We start from the raw sequence: 9293 nt of genomic DNA on the forward strand, positions 1-9293 counted from the left end.
AACAGAAGTAGACCCAGCACCGATCCCTGTCATAGACTGTTGCGAACAGTCCTTCATTCTTAAAAAGAAGCAACCGTCACATTCTGTGTCTGTCTCATACTATCAGAATAATTTTATATCCAAATGGGAAGTTCCCCCTGATTCACATGTGACCTAACTGTAAGAATAAATCGACCATGTGGAACCTTGTTAAAGGAATTACCAATGTCCAAGTGAACACTGTCTACTGCTCTGCCCTCATCAATATTCTCAGGTATTTTTTCATAAATACAATCATGTTTGAGAGACACAATTTCCCTCACTCAAAACCATGCTGAATATAACTAATTGTTCTTTAACTCAGAATGTATACAAGTCCTATCTTTTTGAATCGCTTCCAATAACTTACCCACCACCAAAGCCAGACTCACAGTCCACAAGTTCACAGGTTTCTAGGTGCATCATTTCTTAAATAAATGCACAACAATCGGTAATATTCGGGTATTTGGCACTTCAACTGTGGTTAGCGATAATAAAATTATTACTGAAAGGGGCCCCATATTTTCCTCACAGCCACCCGCAGAGTCGTGGGATACACTAAATCTGATCCCTGAAATATATCCAAAATTTATTTTCAAAGATCTCCAACACTTCCTCTTTAGAATTGTGAACTGTTTTTAAAACATCAATTTGAGTTCTCAAACAAGAACAGTAAAACCTGCGAGACTGTCATGTAGTATCTCTCTCATCTCCCGCGATTCGACAGAAAGATAAATATTTTCATCTCTGAAAGGCACTAATTATTCTTTTGCTTGTAATGCCCTTGTAGAATCTCTTTCGATAATCACGATTGAGCAAATGTATCTCACATCAACTCTGAAATAACCTACATGTCAATATTAAGAGAATACTGAACTAGATCTCCCAAATGTTTTTGCACTTCCCATTTCAGAAGCCTTTTCCCTTTCAGAAAATAGTTATAGCTCTACTCTTCTTCCCAATACTTCTGATCACACATTGTTTCATACAGTATTCCATCTGTGAAATCTTTATACACACTCCGAGATTGTCTAAGTCATTCTGCAGCCTCCCCGCTTCTAAATGCGACTCACCTGTCTCCCTATCACTGTCTCATCTGAAAACGTAATAATAACGCCCTCTATTCCTTTCAAAAGGTCATTCATGCATAACGTGAAAAATTATGGTTTCAACACAAACACCTGATGAACTCCACGCGTCACCGCCTGCCATCCTGAAAAAATCCCACTATCCCAACTCCACGTTTTCTGCCACTCAGCCACTCTTCAATTCATGCCAGTACCTTGCCCGTAACACAATGCATTCTTATTTAACACCTCCCCAAAATGCACATTGTCAAATGCCCTTTGGAAATGCAAACAAGTCACATCCACTGGCTCTGCTTTATCTCACTTGCTCTTCGACTCCTCAAAGTATTCTAGCAGATTTGATAATGCCCTGCGGACTCTTCATTTACTCTGTGAATTTTATTTTGTGATACTCACTGAGTCGCTGTGATGGGTTACGAGGCCGCCATTTTAGATACTCAATTTATTTGGTATTATGCATACGACGAATCTTTCTGTTTACCTCCTACCAGCATAATTGATCTATATAATGCATGTAATAGAGAATAAAATGTCCCTTGTGCGCTCCAGGGCTGTGATATCACAAAGTGTGACAGTGAGCCACATACTTAACGGTAAAGTCACCATCTTAATTCTGGACTGTTATTGGAGAGAGACAACTGGTGCTGGTTTACTCTGAGGGACAGTACACGGCAATTGAGCAGAGGGAATACAAAGAAGAGTCATTAGTGGTAGCCTGGCCAATTTAATGCAAAACTGATGGCATCATGAGGGAAAGTGGAAAACTGCTCCGAGAAGGAGTTTGCTTTTCAGAAATGTCTTCAAACAGGAAAATGTAGCGTTCATGTTCCAACAAACAGCAATGTTTCCTGCCATTGATTAAAGACAGTTTGCAAACTTGCTCCTTTTTCCGGAGGCGCTCTGATGTTCTCGGCGACATTAACTGATCCGAGATATTGATTCCCGTCAGACCTACTCAGATTTTGCAGTTGCGACAGTCAGGAATAATAAATATGAATTTTCGCATCTGGATTCGGAACCTGGGAAGTGGTGGTAAAAGCGCCGAATCCTACACAGTGTATGACCAAGGATGGAGGCAAGACAGCCTCCATCGTTAGATCAGGAAACAGCGTTAGGCTTTTATAATATTCAAAGGCGATAAGTTTCTTCTCCGATATTTTAGAGTCATCGAGGTTATAAAATACTGACAGCAACCCATCATCCCGGTTTCCAGCACTTGGCCTGTATAATTGAGTGCTCTGCAGTTCCGAGTGGTCATCTCAATAATATTTTCCTGGAACATTTTATACTCAAACGACACAACAAGTTGGACTGAACTTTGAGTTGGGAAACAAAGCAGAATTTGATGACAAGTTCAGCAGTTCCGGCTGCATCTGTGAGGAGAAATCAGAGGTTACGTTATGGGTTCGATGCCCCTTCCTCAGAACCAGGTCGTCCATCAACATCTGCTGTTGTCTGAGATAGAAAAGTAAAAGTGCTCATGCGCCCTCGGGAAACTGAGCCTTATTTTTACTGATGTAGAGAGTCATTCAAACACGTCCCCCGGTGAGTGACAGAGGCCTCAGGGGTGACCAAATTCAGAAAGTAGTATTAAACCTGCTTGGCTTTTTTGTTCCTATTTCAAGCTGCATCAGTAGAATCTGTTTGCAGCAAAGTTCACTTTTGGATGTTGGATGCGGCAGTTGCACAGAAATTCACACGTGACTCAGGGAGGCGCAAACACACAATCCCACGCTTACAAGAGCAATATTGTAACGACTGTGCCACAGCAGGACATCTGTAATGTGGGGCTGTCATGAATTATATACTGCAGCGAATAGCCTATGTATTTGAAATAAGTTGTAACAGAGCTGAAGGAATCATGGATATAAAGATGGACGAATGCAATGCAGAGTCAGGTCGTACACAGTGTGATATCAACAGAGAACTTCCCAGGTTGTTTAATCATTATGATTAAGTGACATGGCCTGTTAGTGGTTAAGACTTACAGTAATCAATATGACATACGATCTGATCTTTAGAAGCAGAATGCAGCAGTGTATCGATCGTAAGTTTTGCACAACAGAAACATATCCTTCGGACGTAATTGCCCATGCCGAACAGATATCCTCAACTAATCTAGTCCCATTTGCCAGCACTTGGCCTATATTCCTCTGAACATTTCCTGTTCATATACCCATTCAGATGACTTTTTAAATGATTTGGAGATGCCAGTGATGAACTGAGTGTACAAAGTTCAAAACCACACAACAGTGGGTCAGAGTCCAACAGGTGTATTTGTGTTCACGAGCTGCGCCTTACAATTTTACTTTCCACAACTACCTCATGAAGGCGCAGCGCTCCAAACGCTAATGCTTCCAATGGACATATTGGACTATAACCTGGTGTTGTGCGATTTGTAACTTTTTAAATGGAGTTATTGTACCTGCCAGCACCATTTCCTTTAACAGCTCATTGCACACACACACCACCCTCCGCGTGAAATATTGCCACTTCGATCCTTTTTATTTTATTCCCTTCTCACTCTGGATCTGTGGCCTCTAGTTCTGCATTAGGCCCACCCCAGGGATAAATACTGATCTATTTACCCCGTCCACGCTCCTCATGACTTTATAAACATCTATAAGTTCATCCCTCAGTCTCCGATGCTCCAGGGAAAACAGTCACAGCCTTTTCTGCCTCTCCTTATCGCTGATATTGATATTGTTCCCAGATATTGATTCCCGTCAGACCTACTCGGATTTTGCAGTTGTGAAAGTCAGGAACAATAAATAATTCAGAAGCCGGGAAGTCGTGGTAGAAGCGCCGAATCCTACGGAGTGTATGACCAGGGATGGAGGCAAAACAGCCTCCATCATTAGATAAGCAAACAGAGTTAGACTTTTATTTTTTTCAATGATTACATGTTTCTCCTCCAATGTTTTAGAGTCATCGAGGTTATAAAATACTGACAGCAACCCATCATCCCGGTTTCCAGCACTTGGCCTATATACTTGATTGCTCTGCAGTTCCGAGTGGCAATTTCAATGCTATTTTCCCTGGAACATTTTAAACTCACATGACACAACAAATTGGACTGAACTTTGAGTTGGGAAACAAAGCAGAAGTTGATGAAAAACTACTTATTCTGGCTGCATCTGTGTGGAGAATTCATAGCTAACGTTATTGGTTCGGTGTCCCTTCCTCAGAATCAGGTCGTCCATCAACATCTGCTTTTGTCTGAGATTTTAAAAAAAAGTGCTCATGCGCCCTTGGGGAACTGAGCCTTGTTTTCAGCGACAGTGAGAGAAGTAAATCTGTGGCCTCTAGTTCTGGACTAACTCCAAACCAGGGACAAGAACCTATCTATTTACCCGATCCACGCTCCTCATGACTTAACAAACATCTATAATTTCATCCCTCAGCCCCTGACGCTCCAGGGAAAAGATTGACTTTCTCTTCGGTCTCTCCCGGCAGCTAGAATCCTCTAATTCTGTCAACATCCTTGTTAATCTTTTCTGAACATTTTCCTGTTTTACAATATTCATTCCAAACAAGGGAGACCAGAATTGCACGCAATATTCCAACAACTGACTGAACCTATTTCCAGCACAGCCGCAACATTCCCTCCCAAATCCGATACTCAATGGTGTGACCAATAAATGAAAGCATCAGAATGTCTTTCCTACATGTTAAAGTCGCACATTGTCAGTGTCTGATGCAATTTCCTGATGTGAAATTAGGGTGAAACGAGAACAGATGGGACATCAGGGAACAAGAAAGACATTCATTGTTTGTGAGAAATGACGATGAGCCCATGGGTGCCAGGTTCCATGTTGGTGCTGAAGACGTCCTTTCCTGTTTATTTTGGTATGCACATCACTCCAGATGTATCAACCCCAATGACTGCCTATTCTGTGTTGACTTTTTCAAATCTCAGGGGAAAGTGAGGATCACAGATCCTGGAGATCAGAGTCAAGAGTGTGGCGCTAGAAAATCACAGCAGGTCAGGCAACATCCGAGGAGCAGGAGCATTGACGTTTCGGACGTAAGCCCTTCATCAGGAATGAATCTGGTGGGCTGGGGAGCTGAGAGATAAATAGCAGGCAGTTAGGGGCTGGGGGCAAGTTTGCTGAGAATACAATAGGTAGATAAAAGAGGGGAGAAGGTGTTAGATTGGAGAGGAGGGTTGAGCGGATAGATGGGAAAGATTTTGAGCAGGGAAAGAGGGTGGTCTCCACTTGAGGCTTGGGACGGGCATGAGGTGGGTCAAGGGATTTTTGGCCAAAGGTGAAATCCACGTTAAACCCGTGGGCTTGCAGGGTGCCAAGGCGGATGATGAGGCTTCACTCCTCCAGGATTCAGCCGGCTAGGGTTTGGCGACGGAGGACCCAGAACCTACATTGGAGTGGATAGGGGATTTAAAGTGTTCAGCTAATCGGCAGTGGGATTGGGTTGGTGGCCCAGGTATTTTCCCTCAAATGATTCGCAAGTTGGTCTCCTATCTGCTGATATGGGGGAGACATCAGCAGATGTAACGGACACAGTAGATGACTTTTGCAGAGGTACAGGATGCACAAACATAATCACAGTATCAGTTGGATCGATTGTGGACTCCCAACCCTGATCCATTTTCAGGCATGTCTCCATGATACCCACAATAACGTACCTGCCAATTTCAAGCTCGTTTAGCTTTTTTTGTATACTGCTTCTATTATTTTGCAACACTCTCACTCCTGAAGAGACTTCACCTCTTCTCATAGATTTCCCCTTCCCTGCTGTGCCTGAAGTAGATTCCTTATCCTTTGCATGCGCTCTGTCCAATTACTTGTTGCGGAAATTTTAAACTGTGCAGAGCCTTCCACTTCTTTGACATTTTCCACAATTTTCTATGCAACTAAAACAAACACGCATTATTTACTTTAAAGTCCTACCGACAGACCAAAGCTTTTAGCTTTTCCAAGGACTTTGGCTCCAGCATCATTCACGTGGAGACTGTCCCACGGGACACTTAAATCCTTCGTCAGTTCTGCCCTCAAATCAAATGAAATAGCACGCATTTCTCCCACACCATCTTTCATCCACACAGTTACCTCACCAATCTTGCTAATCTTGTGCCGATTTGTCTCTGGACCAGGTAGTAATCAAGAGATTATTACTTTTTGTGCATGTTTTCTAATTTAGCAGCAACCTAAATTCCATCAACAGGAACTCTTTTTTCTTTCCACCTCTATCAATATCTGGATCATTCCTCTCCGATTCCAAGTTCATCTGCAGCCCAGATGAGTAACCTGAAAATGCTCACCAAGAAGACAATGGAGCTTTCAGGACCCTTGGGACTGGCCATAGGGAACAGTCTCTATTTCCTGGCAGTTACTGTCCCCGATTATACCGATATTTCTCTTTTCTCCCTCCTCTTGAATTACCACCTCAACCATATTTCTGTCCTCTCTTTGCTCATCCTCCCTACAGCCAGCATTTTTATCCACACAGGGAGGAAGTAACTCAAACCTGTTGGAGTGGCTGAATGGCTGAGAGTCCTTCAGTACAACCCTCTGTTTCTCTCTACCTGCCTCATTCCCAGCCACACCCTTCTGTCACTGATTACTGACCGATATGAGGTAGGTAATCGAAGGAGTGTGACTGTCTCCTCTGCAATACCAAAATGGATGCCTCAGATTTATAATTAACAAATAATCCTGTATCCGCTTCTGCTTGCACAATTGAGTTCCAAACTTCTGACAAACACAGTGTGTTGCATACTTTGGAAGATGCACCTCGAATGCTTCGAGAAAGAGTCATAATAATATTTTGGTGAACAGCCGAACGTGCTGACTAAATGCACCACAGAGTCTGAGGTGTAAAGAAATCGGCAAGATTCTGAAACCTGGGTGTCAGCGAGTTCTACCTTCAGACTGCAGTTACTGAAACCGCAATTGTCCTCGACCAGTTTTACTTTAGCAAAATACAGGCTGAGACTTACATTGTGCAGAGACGAGGACAGCCTGATCCCAGTCACTGCAAATTCATCCATGTCACTAGGAAACGATTTTGCATGTGGATACACAAAACGTAATTCTACAGCCTGGACAATAACAGGAAGATCAGAATGGAACCCAGTCCGTGCTTTCTTTGAACCCCACGCATATTCTTTGTCTCTCGTTGTCTCTGTCCTGAATCCACGCTGTGACGTACAGACTCGAATCAGGCTCCCAGAGACAAGTTTAGAGCCGAATCTATGAAGCAGGAGGGGAATGGCCAAGTTGAGTGGAGTTGAGACAATGAATTGTAGAAGGGAGGAATGGGGTAGGCAGAGTAAAAAAGAAACAGACAGAGAGAAGGGTACGGTGATTCAAGGGACAAAGAGACAGAGCGCGAATGATATAGAACAGGCATTCGTTTTTGACCTCTACCGCTGGTCATAATGTAAGATTATCACAGTACGATAACTTCCCTTAATCGAACGCAATAGCAAGAGTGCGGCTGTTGGCTTGTGGAGAGTCTGACTCCAGATCAGAAAGTTGCGTGTTCAAACCACCTCAGGCTCGCAGTGCGTTTTGAGTGTTTACCGCCGTGAGTTTTACCTGGCAACAGATTTTGCTGTATGCGATATTCACTGGGCAAAGTGTTTTTTTTTCCAGCTCCTTTCAATCAGACGAGATGTTTCCCTGGCAGTTGTATCTGTGAAAAGTAGTTCAGGGATGTGGATTACCCATTGTTTGGCTAAATGCTCAGTTCCCCCAGTATGATATGTAAAGCACAAAGTACTCATCATTGGGTAACACGCATCCACAGCCCTCTGGGCAGCCGCCTCATTCAGTTGGAGACAGCGTGGCGTTAGTAACATGTAATGATATTTTATTAATTAACCTACCTAATTTTATGCTTCAATCCATCAGGAAATTCCACCTCCTCCGGATACACCAGAGGGACAGAGGTTTCACAAAGAAATGTTTCGCAGCAACAGCAATTCTTTCCTTTCACTGGGCACAGTTAACGTGATGTTTATCTCAACAACAGGAGCGAAAACTGCAGTCTAACGGACCCTCTCCACATTAACGGTGATTCTGAAATTTACACGGTGTTGGTAAAATCCAAATTACGGACAAATACTCGGTTCAGTCCGCGATGTGTTAAATTTAATGGCCCGCCAGGACGTGGCTGTGTGAAGCAGCATGGGGAATTACTGTGCGGATTCCTGTGCATGAAACACATCACAACTGATCTTTTTTTTTGACAAATTCACGAGCTTATTCCCATCTCACAGAAGGGAGGCTGTATGATGTAGATCATAGCAGACCGACTGAGAACAGGATAAGGCCATTCAGACCTTCACGAGCGTATCAACTCATCTGTGCCAACTTCACCAATGTTTTACGGAATATATGTTTGCATCTATTTACTGGAAGCACAGCAAATTGCAGTGCTCGTGGAACTGCCACACAGGAGGAGACGGCGTTGATTCAATGATCACTGGGTTTCACACCTTTAGCTCCGAATGCACCATTACAAACACCTGAGGTCAATATCGGTAAAGACAATTCTCAGTGATAGAGAGAAATATTTTTTTTCCATCTGACATGTAGCATGTTACTTTGATAATGATGTTGTAATTCCTTCATTGCTGTTATGTAATGTGCTGTTGGGAAAATATACACATTGTCAAACGTCCCACATTCTGTTGTACCAAACCCGATTTCACTCAGAATCACAAAATGTGTCATAGTGCAGTTGGAGGCCAGAGAGCCCACCTTCTCTCTGCTGGCTCTACAGTGCCACTCTTTTGCTATCTCCATGTAATTCTGAACATTGTTCCTTTCCTTTTCGATTTCCCCTTTTTGTCCATCGAATCTGAATCTTTTTCACTGTCAGACAGTGATTTACGGACATGTGTCACTCCCTGTGCGAATGTATTATTCCTCATGTCAGTTTTACTTCTTTTCCTGAAGACCTTCAATCTCTGCCGAGTCATTCTAGTTACTTTTAGGCGTTGGAGCATTTTCACTCCCTTATTTCTCCAAACTAGAACCTTCATGACTTTGTAAAGATCAAGCAGATGCTCAATGTGTGGGTCTGGAAAAGCGCAACTGGTAAGGCAGCATCAGGAACAGGAAAATCTGCGTTGCAGACGTTCGCTCTTCATTACGAATGAGGGGAGGTTTAAAGTGCTGAGAAATAAATAGGTGTGTGGGGGACAGGAGTGGGAAT

Source organism: Chiloscyllium plagiosum, unplaced genomic scaffold, assembly GCF_037043375.1.
Source record: "Chiloscyllium plagiosum isolate Xiang-an unplaced genomic scaffold, Cpla_swu_hap1 HiC_scaffold_51, whole genome shotgun sequence".
NCBI lineage: Eukaryota > Metazoa > Chordata > Chondrichthyes > Orectolobiformes > Hemiscylliidae > Chiloscyllium > Chiloscyllium plagiosum.